At 42.1% G+C, this 17658-nt stretch overlaps 1 protein-coding gene across 6 annotated transcripts in view; it reads right to left on the bottom strand.

Annotated features, from left to right (window-relative positions):
• Positions 1 to 17658, bottom strand: part of LOC126354343 (uncharacterized) — a 322836-nt gene that overhangs the window by 232226 nt on the left and 72952 nt on the right. For 2 of the 6 annotated variants that reach the window (XM_050003913.1, XM_050003917.1), the window contains exon 1: positions 8595 to 8736. The exons of 3 other annotated variants lie outside the window; for them this stretch is intronic. The gene's annotated coding sequence lies outside the window, so the exon portion shown is untranslated. Of the gene's footprint in view, positions 1 to 8594; positions 8747 to 17658 lie in introns of those variants that run through there. One more of the 6 variants, XM_050003912.1, reaches the window with a different exon arrangement.

Here is a 17658-nt window from a genome sequence, read left to right as displayed (position 1 = left end):
TGTTAGCACTGAACAGGGGAGCTTGGAGGAATTTTGTAAGGGGACTATGCTCCAGACTGAACGCTGGAAGGCATAATCAGTCTTCAATGATGATGATGATTTGTTTTGACCTTAAAAATAGTAAATTTGCTCGTATCGACGTCATAAAAGCAGCTGCTTTCAGAATAATCCAGCCAAAGCGTTTTGAACTTGGCAGCTAAGTTTATCATTAATTCACTTCTTATGGATTACGGCGTGCTGTACCCTTCCTCGTTGACGCAGTTCCCGTTTCGAGTTACTACTGATATTTTTGTTGTTGTTGATGATGATGATGATAAAAGAGATTGGCAAGAGGATGAAACCTGGTGCCAGCACTGAGCCTACCACTGCCAAATAGCGCCTAGAATGCCGTACTGTGAGTATTCCATCATATTATATCAGAACATCACTGTCATCAGGTTACATGGATTCACTCCGGGAGGCACTGCGGAGAGGTTACAAACTAAAACCAAGACGTTGTCTTAGAGTCTGGTTATCAAGATATTCATTGTCAGTGCTCCTCTCCCTTCGGAAAAAGGGAGGCAGTTAGCGATATATTTTTCCACCTGGTGTTTTTACGGCACGCTGTTCTGAATCGGTTGTCCAAACGTCATCCGTTTGGAATCATCAGTTACGTCCGAATGCGTGTTCTCGTAAACGTTCCACGTATTTGGCGATATCTGCATAACAAATACATGAGAAGAGGCCTTTGTCGCATACAATTAAAATCGCATTTCTTCAGGACAATGCACCTGCCTAAATAGATGCTTCAGCAATTTGAGAGCTGTGAAATTAAAAAAAAAAAAACGGTTAGTCAGGGCAGTCACCCTGATCAATAGATAAGGCTCCCGCTGACTTCCAGCTGATCCTGCATCCTGAAAGAAGAGTCAAACTAGCCGAGGTTTTTGGAACCCTCTGGATTTTGCTCAGTTACTGACTAAACGGCTGTTGCATCAACAACTAAAGAAGTTCATTATGTTAACGTAGTCGAAAGTACACCTTGCTGAATGCGTCCATTTGTTTACTCGTGGCGCGGTAGTTTCCCAGGAAGCAGCGATGGGGTGCGTCACATAGTAACAGGTGTAGGTAATATGACACAACTGCCAGAAAGGACACGTGCTTCATCAGAGATCGAGGGCGACGCCAACTGCTCGTCTAGTGACATCTGGCGCAGCTGCTGGGGCATTGCCGAACAGAGGATTTAAGCCGCAACGCCGTCCTGGGCGTAAGGAAGTCACCTAATTCTGGAGCACTATACCCGAGTTTTCCGTATGTTTTCATCCAACGCTCCTTCCACTCACCTAAGGGACAAGGTATACTACATGAGAAAATTTTAGCGACAGCTTAGCAGCTACGACTGTTCTCAAGACAGACTTACGCAGTTGGATCTAAACAAAAAGGCGGCGGTAGAGCAAGTTCATTAACAGATAGAAAGACTACTGGAGGGGACAAATTCAAGATCTATGAAGTAGCGTTCATATTCTGTGCAGAACTGGTAGCGATTTTAAAGGGACTTGCATACGCAAAATAAGTCCAGGATGAGTCAATAATGCCGGCCGCTGTGGTCGAAAAGTTCTAGGCACTTCAGTCTGGAACCGCGCGACCGCTACGGTCGCAGGTTCGTATCCTGCCTCGGGCACATGTCCTTAGGTTAGTTAAGTTTAAGTAGTTCTAAATCTAGGGGACTGATGACTTCAGATGTTAAGTCCCATAGTGCTTAGAGCCATTTTAAGCATTTTTGAGTCAATAATAATTTACACGTTTGCAAGCTCAGCTGCGATGTCAACTACACTAAAAATCGTTTAGTATACCGCATTACAGAAGCATTTTAGGAGCTTTCACGCCTCAATAAGGGGACCATCGTGTTTTTGGAGAAGACGCACAGCGCATTATAGTGAAATGAAGAGGTAAATACATTGCCCAAGGAAACTGTGTGCACTGGTTATGTGAAAAACGAAAAAGTGCCATCTGGCGAGCTCCTAAATACCATAAGGACTGGAGTCAGGGCCCGGTGGAACGAAAGCCTCCCTCGGTCTGACAAGTCGAAGGAAGACACAATGCCGGACTGGTACATAACGGACTGTTACGTCATTAGCGACAAAACTGCAGATCCAGCAAAAACTTTATACTGACAGTGGTACTACGTCGATTCAGTTACGGGAGGTTCCTGCAATATCTCTACAGCCTCAGTTTGATCACAGCTTCTTAAAATGAGTGTGGCATTGAGAAAGACGATAACCACATATTTTTCTTCTGCAACAGAAGATATCAAGTAACTAGGAAACTGATGCAGCGTCTGATGTCCTCTGGCAGTGCCTTGTCAACAAACATTAAAACTATTTTACAAACAGAAGATACAAAACCCCTATACGATTTCAGAAGGTTCAGTGAAATGAAAACGAGACACGTGGAAAAAAGTACGTAAACTGTTCATTATTTCAAAAGTAATCACCATAGCTGATAATACATTTATTCCACTGTGATAAGCTGTTGAATGTTTTCACGAAAAAATATTTGTGGTTGCCTACGGAACCGTGGTTGTAACCAGCCGTGCATCCCTTCTGCCGAAGCAAAGTGACAGCCACAAACGAATTTCTTCAAGGTTTCAAAAAGTATGGATCGAGACTGTAAGACGGATGTCTAAAGGGCTTCCCAGTGAAACTTCTACAGCTTAGTCGAACAGCCGAAACAACCTCGCCAACATGTGGGTCTGCCCAGATCTCTAGGAAAATTCCAGAAATATGAAACTGCTTTATTACTCGAAGTAGTCAAGAGTCCACACACTTCGTGGCCTGTATTGAACCCTGAAATTAAATATTTCCGCATCAAAATTATCTGTATTACTTATTAAAATATGTGCATATCGCTTATTGAAATTACGTAAATAATAACCTGTAACCTGCAACTCATAACCCCAGACCTGCAACGCATAACTCATGACCTGCAACTTAACAACGCGCAATCCATTATTCATAACCTGCAACGCATATCGCAAAAAGTAGTGTCAGTAAAAGAGCTGTGTGATTTTTAATAAGTAGTATGCACAATTCAGATGCGGAAATATTTAATTTGAAGGTCCATAGGGCTTTCAGTGTGTGTAAATTTGTACTTATTTCAAGAAGTAATACAATTTTATTTTGCTCTGATTTTCACAGACATCTGTAATTATTCTTGGTTATTACGTTAACAGCCGGCCGGAGTAGCCGAGCGGTTCTAGGCGCTACAGTTTGAAAGCGCGCGACCGCTACGGTCACAGGTATGAATCCTGCTTCGGGCATGGATGTGTGTGGTGTCCTTAAGTTAGTCAGGTTTAAGTAGTTCTAAGTCTAGGAGACTGATGACCTCAGAAGTTAAGTCCCGTAGTGCCCAGAGCCATCTGCACCATTAATTACGTTAATCATGCCAGCCGCTTGTGCATTAATAAGTAATGTAGACAATTTAGATGTGGAAAATTTAATCTCAAGGGACAATGTGCTTGCAAAGTGTGTGAAATCTTAAATATTTCGAGAAACAAAGCTATTTTATTTTCCTCGATTTTTGTAGAGATCTGTAATCATACGTATATATTACAATAAGCATGCAATGCAAGCTGTGTGTGTGTGTGTGTGTGTGTGTTTTTTTTTTCCACATCAGGTATATTTATTAGATGATGATATTATTTAATAGCTGATTGTAGAGAAAACAGTAGAGTGCATTTGGAACATGGTTCTCATTGGTAAGTATTGCAACTTTCGTCGAAAATAGGCCTGAGTCATTCGTAATAAAAGAAATAACTGTCAGGCAAAATTATAAACTATATAACACGATGCTGCATCATTGTCCTTCCTAAAATGGTAATTGAGAACAGTTTAGGAAATGTAAAGACCACTCGCGAATGAGGCCATAGTGCTATCCCGAGTGGAATATGTGACCAGCATGTACCCTATCCCTCGACCTGTTTTTGCCAATAGAAAAATCCTGATGATCCACTGTTTCTTTGTTCAAACAGCTCCTCCTTTGGCCTCACAATGGCTGAGTGGACCCAGTATCAGATCTCTCTACCTCAGAAAAAATTTGAGGAGATACTGGGATTCGAACCCAGGTCCTTCCACATCGTAGGCGACGCTAACCATGCGGCTACCAAGGTAGTTTGAACAATTTAGATGTAGTAATATGTAATTTGAGGGTATTTCTCACTTACATCAAGAGCAAGGCCAGTTAATTACATTCTTCCAGTACATCAGGGTGTCTACTGTTTTGTTTGTGTGCATGCCTACTTAGCGTAGTATTTTAGGTAACACATATTTTCTGCAGTTATAGCCTGGCCAGGTTAGTTTTACGATATCGACCTCATAGGCCTAACTTCTAGTGGTAACTGTTAGTTTGTCATGTTTTTTGTAACTATTTAGGCGTGGAAATAGCATTGAAGTACTTACTTTGGAATTGACAGTCATCTTACAGGCACTAAGCTGATGAATGTGTGTGTCAGTGATTCGTGTACTACAGACGAATTTTTGCAGGAAAGGCTTCGAAAGAACAATGTGAAACTTGAAAATATGATAGATGAGGAAAATTATTAATGTGAGGCTCTGTTGCATCTTTCACTATGGTATACTTATCAAACTTTGAACATTTTGCCAGTGCAACCATCGGTTGCCAAAGACGGGCAACAAGAGCATGAAAGCAGCAGTTCATTTTATTTAATATTTCCGAAATTTTGCGGAATAGCATTAAAGTACAATTTTACATATTAATAGTTCCTAATTAAGTGTTAATTTGTTTATTACACTGGATAAGCAAATTTGGATTTTTAACTATTTAATATTACATAGCGAATGATATGGAGGTTCCAAAGAAATATAGAAGTATAACTGCTGACTAAGCCCAAATAAACATTTTTCTAAAGTTGGTAATGGAAACGTAGTTGCCATCACTTTCGTCATTTTACGCTATTCAGATACTTTCTTTAAGTGTGTGACGTTTTTTGTGATAAATAATTCGCGTCGTTCATATAATTTTGGGGACACTCAAAATGGGGCTGCATTGCAACCCGTTTTTTCATTTTAATGGTGGCTAAAACACTAGGCTCTGATTGAAGACAACGTTTTTTTAATTAATTAATTTCTTTATTTTACCGTTGAGCTTAAGGGAATGAAGATGGACAGGGGTTCAAAGCATAACTTGGCTAACTGGACTCTTTAAATTTATTTCATTTATTAATTAGAACTTGATTCTGACAGGGCTGCCTCATTTTAATAATATGCTAATAGGGCAGTACCACCATCTTGGATTTTATAATTTAATTTATTTAGTGATTTAAATTATTTAACCATTATAGTTATCTAAATCAAGAATGACATTGTTGTAGTCTTCGTGGATTATTAGGAAAGAAATTGACTGTTAAAAAGGCGTTTGGCACATGATCATAATGACATCATCAATAATGAAGCGCGGCAGTTGAGACTGGCAGGTGGACATGGCAGGTCCAGAATGTAAGAAAAGTGGGCTAAGATCCGCATAACCTTTCTAGTGAAGCCTGAAGCCATTTTAAACAAATTCTTGCTCGGAATAGACGAAGTTTCAGAAATCATTTTGCCATTTTCTTTGTTTGAAAAAGAGTTTCGTGGGCGGTTGGAAAGACTTACTGAAACCGTAGACACCGATTTTAGAATCAACTAGTGCCAAACTAAGGGCATGACTCCGCAAACAGGATGTATTTCAGTCATTACTGTTTGTTAATATTTAGATTGTTTCACCCCTCAATGAATTTATATGATGATTTGTGCAAATTACACTGCCGACTTTTTTTATCAACAGATGTAACTTTAGACATGCAAACGTAATAACAGCAATGTTTAGGAGATTTTTCTACAAACGGAATGAAATTATTACGAACGACAAACCCATTTTAGAGATATATTGCTGCCGTGGTACTCAGTTGACAATCACACCAGTGTTAAAACATAAGTTAGAAAGAAAGATTATTTCTGCCCTGCTGCATGGAAGCAAAACGTGGAGTCATAGATGGTGCAGTCCACAAAAATGAGGACCCTTCGAGCTATAAAATTTTAGTCAGAAATGAAGACGTACGGTAAGATTTAAACATAGCCAGCGCACTGTCTCAAGTGAGGGAACGCATCTTAAGGGATTTCGTCACGTCTACGGAAACATGTAGATTTTAGATCTAATGATCCTGGAAGGCCGAGTAGATGACGGTACTGAAACAGAGTAACTTGGTTAGTCCTTGAACGTAGTCTTGCTTCTATGCAACGCTGTATCCCAGATGCTGATGAGAACAGTTTTTGGCGACTGTTCTACAGCATACGATTACTTTTGTTGAAGTACACTTTTACTAGCTGCCCATGCTAATTTCTCCTTTGCTTCGACCACTTTCTGTCATTTGATTTTGGATAGCAAATATTTCACTTTTTCACTCTTGTTTCAACCAGTTTTGTGTTTAGAAAGTTCTTCTTCTGTCACATATTAACAATCGTAACTATAATCGCTGCTACGTGACCTCCTTAAGCTGTCACTCGGCTCCATTCTTCTGTCGTAAGATTCACGCTGGTATTCACGCGAGCGAAGGTGGTAAACCAGCGTGTAAATTATTTTTAGATTTTTTTATTGGCTTAAAATATTCCTTAGAGAGTCTGTTTTTAAGATGCATTCATATGAAGTGTGCCATTAATGTTAAAGAGCATGTTAACACCGCGGTTTACTGCATGAGGATCTGGCACAATCGAGGGTTCGAATGCAACCGACGTAATAGTGTAATAGTTACCGACGGAATGGGGCTCCCGCTAGCTTCGAACAGTATCACAGAGGACATTAGTACGAACCAAAATACTTTTCCCAAGAATATTTCTCTTCACAGTGTGATTCGTTTGCATTAAAATGCGTGAAAGCACATGCTTGTCTCGTATCTGTTTAACTTGTGATTTCGCTTGTTTTTTATACGGAATAAAAAGCGAGCGCTTAAAAATGACAAGCGTATTTGTACGGACAGAAAAGGTTCGAAAAGTAATCCCAATAGTGCAAAAAACATTTTGATTGGTGAGCCGAAACCAGTTAATTAGTATAATTTCATCAAAACGAGAGTTTGTTGACATCCGAGAAAAAAGGTCAACTGTAGTGAGATGGCATTGCCGATTAAAGGTTTGTCCAATTTCAGTATTAAAAAACAAATTGAAATTTCAAACACTTATTTTCTTCAAACAACATTTTTCAATTTGGAGGGAGGTATTATTACTCATGAAATATATGTGCAGTTACATTGTACCCTTTTGTGACTTGTCAGTTAGCGATTTTTGTACTGTAGTAGCTAGTATTTTTGCGATGTATTTTGACTTTGATTTTTCCTGCAAGTTTTTGTAACGATTTTTTTGTCGAAATAATTGACTTTCCTTTCAGACAGCTGCCATTTTGTTAAAAACTTCTTTATAACACACCCACGTACTATGTTGGACAGTATCATCAGCTTCAAATGAGTTTTTCAAATTTCGTTCAATCGTGCCTTTCAATCTCCCACCAACGGCCCTCGCACTACTAAAATGCCATTTGTCGATATCGTGTTGTATCCTCTTTACTTAAAAACACAAAATACGTAATACAATCTTAACGGTGTACCATACAGGTCTAAAATCAGTTTAGTAAATTCTTTGACATTTTGTTGAAAAAAGGTTATGAATAGCGGTGGCAAAATCGAGTGTCACCCTGGTCTGCCCCTTTAATAGGCTGCTTCCGGTATTCGAGGATGTGAGCCGGTTCGAATTGAAACGAATCCGCCCGGCGAATTGACCACGAGGGCCAGTGTGGATTTTAGGCTGTTTTCCACATCCCACTATGTGAATACTGGGCAGGTACCCACGTCTCGCCTCAGTTACACGATTCACAAATATTTAGAAAAATGTTACACACTCCCACATAACACTAGATGCAGACTAGTGGCGTACAGAAATTCCTTCCCGGAAGGGGTTGAGTGATTAATGCCGGGAGAAAGAAGATTCTTCTGTTCGTTATAATATTCTGCAATTCTACAACTTGTATATGGACACAATGCACTTTTATTTCTGTTCTGAAAATTTTTTTCCAAACTGTTGTCATGTCTGTTCAATACAGGATTTAGTCAATAGTACGGGTGAGGTTTAACCCTGTTTTCTAATACTTTAAACCATGATTATTTTTCCACTTTATTTTTATCAGGACGTACAAACGGATAAAAAATTCAATTTTAGAACTTCGCTGAGAAGTGTCCTAGCAGCATTTCGCTGCATGTTGTCAAATACTTTAAACTACTTAAGGAAAATGTGTGCTCCTTCTTTACGATGTCGGTTTGAAAACACTGGTTTAAGAATCACAACAATTCTTCTGAACCTTCACTTTTGATACCGAACTGAGATGTTTAAAAAGCGTGATTCTGTACCTGCTGTCCAACACAGAGAAAATGATAGAAAATACTGTGGCGGTCGCCTACAGCCTACACTTGCTCACACCTGTACAATCCATACTGTGACATCAATTGACCAACCAGTTTGACGAATTTCAACACACGGTGGAAGATAGCACTTAATGTCAAGCTCGTACCACAGGAACTCTACCTTGGCTTCTTCGGTATTTCGAGAGGTGTTCCTTGTCGTGCGTCGTCTATGGTGGTGATCGACGAGCGACGGCTGCCTCCGACAGAGTGATCCCGTGTGAGCGCTGCTGAGCACACTATGCCACCAGCTGACGCCGCTGTTTAACCCAAGATCTTGCCACCTCAATATATCACCACTGCCACATCCCGCGCCGTCGGCATTGTCAACATGTTTTCACAATCTTCTGTTTGTGTCACCTAATCCGGCGAATCCCACGGAACGTCAACCAGAAATGGCAAGAAGCAAACACTTTCACGCAATGACGTGGTATCTTCGCATGTTATTCATCACTGTCTCGCCAACTGAACCGCTTAGTGTTTTGCAGTATCCACTCTATAAATAAAACGCTACTTAGCTCTTAGCGAAGACAATAGGAGATATTTTAATGCCAAATTTCTTATATTTACGTCGCTAGCTGTAGTCGGACTATTATTGGATGTCGATATAAAACATGCGAATAATCATGTTTGTTGGGTCTATAAACAATGAGAACGTAATGGAGGTATTGTCGCTTTGGTGTCGTTTCCCGCCTCCTGTGATTCGTTTGTTGGCCTTACGTCAGCGCTTTTAAGTCGTTGTCAAGGGCATTTCCTCAAACGGAGGCGGCAGTATACATTCGCTATCAGTTCATCTCTGGCAGAATGCTCCACACTGACTCTGAGACGAAAGTGTTCTATTCTTCAGACCGCTCACGGTAGCGCAGTGGTTAGACAATGGACTCGCAGGCACGAGAACGATAGTTCAAATCCCTGTCTGGCAAACCATGTTGGAGTTGCCAGTAGTTTTCCTACATCGATCAAAGCCATCGTGATGGTTCAAATGAAAAAGACACGGCTATTTTCTTACTCAGTCTTGTCTTCTCCGAGCTTGTGATGTGTCTATATCAATTTTATCCTCTGCTCTTCAGCGGATCGACAATACGAACTGCGCTGTTGTCGCGCGCCTCAGAAGTGACCTCAGTGCCTTTTACACTTGTTTCCTTCAGTACCTTGCAACCTCCACACTAACTGCCTCGGTAGTTGGGCGGCCAGCGCAGTAGGGGCCTAGGTTCGGTTCCTATCCAGGTCGGAGATTTTCCCCGCTCGGGGACTGGGTATCGCGTTGTCCTTACGTCGTATCGTCAAATTGACGTTACACTGTTGAGATGGATGTATGGGCTCGTACCGAAAGCCAATAAAAAAAAAATACCTCCACAGTACGTAATGCAACAAGTAACAAGTTGCAACCTGTTGTCCCTAGATGACAAGTGCATTAAAGACTAGATTTATGCTTTAGTAAACTGGAACTGTTCTAACATTTGACGTTACATCTACAGAAACATCGGGCTGTCCTCGAGCTTTCGATCGCCTCACAAACTCGAAATTCTTTTGGTTCTATCTGTATGATGCGTCATACCTCATGGATTATAATCGTAAAAATAACCTTCAAACACGTACTGCAGTATCACACAAAGTGCAGGTCAGAAATTGTAAGTATAGTTTTTAATAGATAAATTATCACACTCACGATTCAATATAATTCTCAAGCTTTAGTTCATCCTATATCCTCCACGAGTCTTGCCTCTGTTATTTACTCTAGCGATCGCAATTACAACCTGTTTATTATAATTTATTTTACTTATTAGGCTTTCAACCCTCTCTCCTTAGTACTAGAAGTCCCTCTGGATCCTTAAACATCTTGCGCTCCACCTCGTCTTCTGCATGCGATTAACTTGCTCCACATGGATCCTTCACCAGCTCATCAAATTCCCACCTCCCCTCACTCGCGTTGAACAACTCCAAACACCCTACACCGTCCACAAACTCGATTCCAATGATCCTATAGTTTCCCCTCTACTTTCAAACTCTAGTACGCTGCCACATCTCTAACAACATATTCCACGAACCCTCTACGTACTCGCCCTAAGAAACTTCAACTGTCGCCCATGTCATGAACTCCATCCCTACATTTTCCCATCATCCCATCTTTCAACCCACCTCATCCTCTCCACCTCGTCAGGACTCCCTTTCCCTTCCTTCGCCACATTTTCCTACCCACACTTTGTACTCTTCCACACTTTTTTCAGTAACCACTTTTCCCCATCAAATATTAGCCTCACTGGTGCCGCCTTTACTCCACCCCATCTTGTATCCCAGAAGCAAGTCCTACCCCATCGATACATCTGCACAGTCTCCATCCATATACCACTTCCTTTCTTCTACCCTCCTCAACGACCAACCTTTTCCCCTTCAACGACAGACTTCCTATCCTAGGGCATTTCTTTCCAATTTTAGCGCTAGTGAAGTGCTCCTTTTCAACACTATGTTCTGCATCACTTTTTTAAAATGTTTTTGAATGCGCTGTTACTGTTTTCCTGTTTCCCTTCAATTATAACTGTTTTTAACTCAAAGTGAAGACACTAACGTTTCTTATACGTAAAAACTTCCATTCATCGTTAACAGTTTTTTTACATTCATTGCAAACATCTCACATTTCAGTTTATTATTGTTTCATTTAATCCTGGTGTTCTTCTTCAGTGGGCTGACTGTACCGCTTACAACCCCCGCCACCCCTTGCGCTCATATGGGCGCAAAGTGGGATGAAATAACAATAAACGCCATTCACAAAGTCTGATTTAAAAATTTAAATGTAGCGCAAGTGACGCTGCCAGTTACGTTCTGCAAACCCATAACTGGAATTCGTGGAGCGATATTGTCATGTGGAGCTGAACAATTTACAAGAAATGTCACTAAATGTCAACACTGAAAATATCTACACGGTACCGACAAAGAATTGGTAGAACAACACGTGGAGAAAAAGACTGAAAATCAATTTTCTGCTATAGTCGCACATACGGGCTACGTGAAAAGAAATGGTTAACAACACCATTTCCACAAGAGAGAAGTTTTTCACAATAAATGTAGGAGCAATCTCACGATGTCAGCACTGCCGAGACGCATCTACGTTGCGACATAAATTTTTTTGTAGGGTTCAAAATCAAATTCTATCATGGGCGAGGAAATGAGTCGGCTTAATGACTACATGTAACGAGTCACAAATGACTTTGACTTTTCGTCCATTAATACTGGGTTTCAAACTTTGAAACTGCGAACACTAAATTTTAGGAGACTGCATACCTCACAATTTAAACTATTAAGCCCCATTATTATTAGAATTGGAGCAGCTCGAAAAAAAAATTATTGACGAGACTGCATACCTCATAATTTAAACTATTAAGCCCCATTATTATTAGAATTGGAGCAGTTCGCAAAAAAAATATATTGACTTTTATTACGTTTGTTTATGTTTATTGATGGTTTATCCCCTGGATGACAAAATGCACGCAGTTTCTGTGTACCTTATGTTTTCAAACAACGCTTTTAAAGCTATTTCTTGACGTACGCGGTATAAACTGGTGGTGATGTGAACTACCTGCAGGCGATCGTTCTGACAGTGTGCATTCCTCTGCGCTCTACTGTTCTAAGAACTGGCTGTAAGCTCCCGTAACTATTATTAACTTATCCTTTGGGGCTACCCATCAAGCCTATCCTCAACCTAAAATTAGAGAAGAAAATAAAAATAATATTGAGAGATAATTAATAACAACCTGCCAGTGTTCGGCAATAATGGTCTTTTCTGTAAAAGTGAAATTATCATCTTGTGAGGGAACTGTTGGGCCAGGGACGATGGCCGAAGTTAAAGATAACGACTACGGCGACTGAGTGGAAGGGAGAAAGGAGGTCTACAAAAATCCACGCGAAAAACTAGCAGGAATGGTAAGGCTTCCTTGCAAAATGCGGGTATCCATATTCGAGCCCCGGTCCCTCACACAATTTTAACTGATTACCAAAGTTAGGGACTTGGTTGTTTTAAATTACGGCTGCAGCATGCGTAGTTGACAATGTGAGACTATAATGTGGGCCACGATAGTTCATGTTAGGGTGCCTGCGGAACCAAAGCTTTGAATGAGAAAGGATCAAACGGAATGGTGTAAATTTTGCGAGTAGCCGTTGACTTCGCTGCTTTAATCGCAAATCCGCAGAGTAGTAAACAGTTGAATACGTACACACTTTCGAAAGTGGTTCTTGTTACAGTTGAGTGAAGTAACAGGAAGATGGTTGCTCTGTCCACTGTCACACACACCCCCATCTACAGTGAAGAGCCAAAGAAACTTATACAGCTGCCTAATATCGTGTATGGCCCACGTGATCATGCAGAAGTGTCGCAACACTACGTGGTATGGACTCGACTAATGTCTGAAGTAGTGCTGGAGGGAATTGACATTATGAATCCTGCAAAGCTATATCCGTAAGAGTAGGAGGGGGGGGGGGGGGGGGGAGATCTCTTCTGAACAGGACGTTGCAAGGTATTCCAGATATGCTCAATAATGGTCATGTCTGGGGACTTTGGTGGCCAGCGGAAGTGTTTAAACTCAAAACAGTGTTCCTGAGGCCACTCTGTAGCAGCCTGCCACATTGCAGGTGATCAGACAGGAGGCTTACGCCGGTGTCACCTGTCAGAATTATACGTAGGCGTATCAGGAGTTCCATATCACTCCAACTGCTCACGCCCCACAGCATCACAGAGCCTTCACCAGCTTGAACAATCCCCTGCAGGGTGTATGGAGTCATGAGGTTGTCTCCATACCCGTACGATTCCATGTGCTCGACACAATTTGAAACGAGACTCTTCCGACCAGGCAACATGTTTCCAGTCATCAACAGTCAAATGTCGATGTCGACAGGCCCAGGCGAGGCGTGAAGCTTGATGCTGCGCAGTCATCAGGAGTACACGAGAGGACTTTTGCTCCCGAAAGCCCATATCGTTGATGTTTCGCTGAATAGGTCGCACGGTGAGACATATTGATGGCCCGACATTGAAATCTGCAGCATTTTGCGGAAGGGTTGCGCTTCTATCACGATGAACGATTCTTTTTTGTCGCCGTTGGTCCCGTTCTTGTAGGATATTGTTCCAGCCGCAGTGATGTCGGAGATTTGATGTTTTACCGGATATTCACGGTACAAAAAATGGTTCAAATGGCTCTGAGCACTATGAGACTTAACATCTGAGGCCATCAGTCCCCTAGAACTTAGAACTACTTAAACCTAACTGACCTAAGGACATCACACACATCCATGCCCGAGGCAGGATTCGAACCTGCGACCGTACCGGTCGCGCACAATTTGAAACGAGACTCTTCCGACCAGGCAACATGTTTCCAGTCATCAACAGTCAATAGTCGATGTCGACAGGCCCAGGCGAGGCGTGAAGCTTGATGCTGCGCTGTCATCAGGGGTACACGAGAGGACTTTTTGCTGGCTCTTGGCTGGTTTAAGTGATCATTTTCGTTTGTAAGTCAGCGCCAAAATTGCCGGTGTTGTGAGAGTTGCCTGCAGTTTGGCATCTGAATGGTGAAAGTGAGCTTTTGAGGGACATCCTTTTTACGAAAAAATTGAAATATGGGAATAAAGTGTAGGAACAAGCGATGACAACAGAGTTTATTAATGATCGAAGCAGAATTCATAGTGCAAGTTCTTGTCAAATGTCGTGCGATAAATTGTGCACACTTCCGATGGTTGAAAGAACAGGAAAAGAGTCATCCAAACAATTTCAGAACATGTACAATTATTTGCCCGAGAAAACGTATGCTTGTAAACACATCAGAGAAGATGAAAAACGAAGTGAATAGTGCCTTTTTGCTTTATCCTATATATCGTATTTTCTTGCTAATCGCCAAATAACAATAATTTTAACTTTTTGAATGTTGAAATAATTGTCATTAAACTCATTTAACTATTTACGTTCTCCTATATTTGTGACGTCGGTTTTCTTTTCTGTAATACGTAAATCCTTCTTGCTTTTCTTTCCGAAATATCGTCTCTCTTGTGGACTAGAAGTACAGTAGTGGGAAAAAATATACCAGGACCTTGTGTAACTTTTTAATTGCCGAAGGAAACAAGGGAAATGACATAACAAAGACAAATTTCTGTAACATTCTGTAATATGAGTAATCTCATCCACAAAAGAATGAGATTTTCACTCTGCAGCGGAGTGTGCGCTGATATGAAACTTCCTGGCAGATTAAAACTGTGTGCCGGACCGAGACTCGAACTCGGGACCTTTCCCTTTCACGGGCAAGTGCTCTACCATCTGAGCTATCCAAACACGACTTTAGTTCAGCCAGTACCTCGTCTCATACCTTCCACTTGCCCGTGAAAGGCAAAGGTCCGGAGTTCGAGTCTCGGTCCGGCACACAGTTTTAATCTGCCAGGAAGTTTCGCCTACAACAGTTCATAACTTCCGATGTTAGCAGACGCCGTAGTAATCCTTTGTCTCTGCACATGCGCAGTGTGCAGCTTATTCGGATATTTAGAAGTTCTTGCTCGGCACAGTCTATAGATCACTGACGTCAAGACACACTAGTGGCGTGGTTGGTTGATGATCTACACACAGGCACGAAATGTGCAACCACTTTGAGTAGTCGATTTTTAGTTGAAAATCTCTCGTGTAAGACGGGCTGTAGAGAACTGCACTCGCTAGACACTATCCAGGATGACGCCGCATAATTATCATCAGTCGCCACACAGATGGCACACATAACAGGAACCCTATTATGTTTTTGGGTGAAGACATTCGAGTACTGCCGTCCATCGGTCGGTAGTTGCCTGAAGCCGCAGAGAGCGCTGAAGCCAAGGGACTACTTAAGGACTACTTCTTTCAAATACACACATCAAAAAAAGTTTTGCATCACCCCAGATCCCAGAACTCCTGAAGACAAATGTAGTCTGAGGATATTTTATTAGTGACATTCCTTTTTTACTGTTCAGGGATGTCACTAAACCCGCCCAAAGATGTAAGCTACCATGCAAGAGCAGCGCCTATTAGATGTCCAAGGGCTACTTACTATTGCAGTGGATGATGGCTACCTACGGATTATGGCTTGGAGGAACCCTGACAGCAACGCCACCAAGTTGAATAACGTTTTTCGTGCAGTCACAGGACGTCGCGTTACGACTCAAACTGTGCGTAAAAGGTTGCATGATGCCCAACTTCACTCCCAACGTTCTTGCAACCACAACGCCAAGCAGCGCGGTACAGATGGACCCAACAACATGCCGAATGGACCGCTCAGGATTGGCATCGCCTTCTCTTTACCGACGAGTGTCGCATATGCCTTCAATCAGACAATCGTCGGAGACGTGTTTGGAGGCACCCCGATCAGACTGAACGCCTGAGACACACTGTCCACCGAGTGCAGCAATGTGGTGCTTCCCTGATGTTTTGATTTGGCATTATGTGGGGCCGACGTAAACCGCTGGTGGTCATGAAAGGCGCCGTAACGGCTGTACGATACGTAAATGCTATCCACCGACCGATAGTGCAACAATATCGGCAGCATATTGGCGAAGTAATCGTTTTCATGGACAACAATCCGCGCCCCCATCGTGCACATCTTGTGAATGACTTCCTTCAGCATGTTCTCCAAACGTGAACCCTATTGAACATGCCTGGGATAGATTTGAAGGGGCTGTTTATGGACGACGTGACCAACCAACCACTCTGAGGCATCTTCGTGAATCGCCGTTGAGGAGTGGGACAATCTGGACCTACAGTGCCTTGATGAACTTATGGATTGTGTGCCACGACGAATAGAGGCATTTATCAATGCAAGAGGACGTGCTCTGGGTATTAGAGGTACCGGTGTGTATAGCAATCTGGACCAACACCTGTGAAAGTTTCGCTGTATGGTGGTACAATATGTAATGTGTGGTTTTCATAAGCAATAAAAATGGCGGACATGATGTTTAAGTTGATCTCTATTCCAGTTTTCTGTTCAGGTTCCGGAACTCTCGGAACCGATGTTTGTAGTTCTCAGATGAATATTCTTCCGCCCTTCGCCGATTTAAGAGACTGCACAACTTCGCTCGGCCAGTTCCAATTCCAGTTAACGAGTCATCAGAAACCATGTAAAATATATCGTCATACTGCCGCTGTTATTGCCGAGCGTGACAGTGTTCGTCTATAGTCAAAATACTTGTGAGTCTTGCATATTGCCGAAACATTAATTGTCAACATTGTAATCCAGAAATACGTTATCGTATCGACACATTGGTTTGTTTGTAATTTAATTCTTGTTGAAACCGTCCACGTTTCTACTGTGAGGGGGAATATATGTGTACTCTCTGGAAACCGTGTCACCTGTAAACATTGCAATACTTGTGGTATGCGTCGTTACGACAGCTGTGTCGCTTCAGAATGGTTCGGACAACAATAATGTAGGATCAGAGGCTCCATGTAGTCACTCTAACGGTGTAGGGAATGAGACATGTGGACTTCACAGCGAATGCTGCTTCGAGTCAAACTGATGTCTCTAGAATGTAGAACAATTTTGTAACGGTAGAATCAGTTTAGGATCGTCAAAGAAAAGACCGCAGAAGAGAACCAACACAATGTTACACGTCTACAGCGACAATTCCAAAGAAATACAGGAGGACAGATGTCAACGCGAACGATACGAAGGCTCCATGGACTGGGATACGTGCATGGTGACCTCTAAGGCCGCTCCTCTAAATCGGCATCGGAGATGGTTTCGCGCCACATGAGAACGAAACTATTCGTGGGTTATGCAGCAGGGGGACAAGACGCTCTTTTCTGCTGAGAACAGTATCAGTCTACACCCCGACAATATTCACATTTGTGTGTGGAGTTAACGAGGACAACTTTTACACCCTAACTTTGTCTTAGATGGTTCAAATGGCTCTAAGCACTATGGGACTTAACATCTGAGGTCATCAGTCCCCTAGACTTAGAACTACTTCAATCTAACTAATCTAAGGACATCACACGCATCCATGCCCGAGGCAGGATTCGAACCTGCGACCGTAGCAGCAGCGCGGTTCCGGACTGAAGCGCTTAGAACCGCTGGGCCACAACTGTCTCATAGACCGACACCCTTACAATGTGGTTCATTGGGCTGGAATCATGCTGGCCGCAGGAAACCCCCTGTGCCAATCCGTGGGAGGTGTGAATTATCGGGGCGACATCG

This window comes from Schistocerca gregaria, chromosome 3, assembly GCF_023897955.1.
Source record: "Schistocerca gregaria isolate iqSchGreg1 chromosome 3, iqSchGreg1.2, whole genome shotgun sequence".
Taxonomy (NCBI): Eukaryota; Metazoa; Arthropoda; class Insecta; order Orthoptera; family Acrididae; genus Schistocerca; species Schistocerca gregaria.
This window is presented reverse-complemented; position numbering and strand designations above follow the sequence as displayed.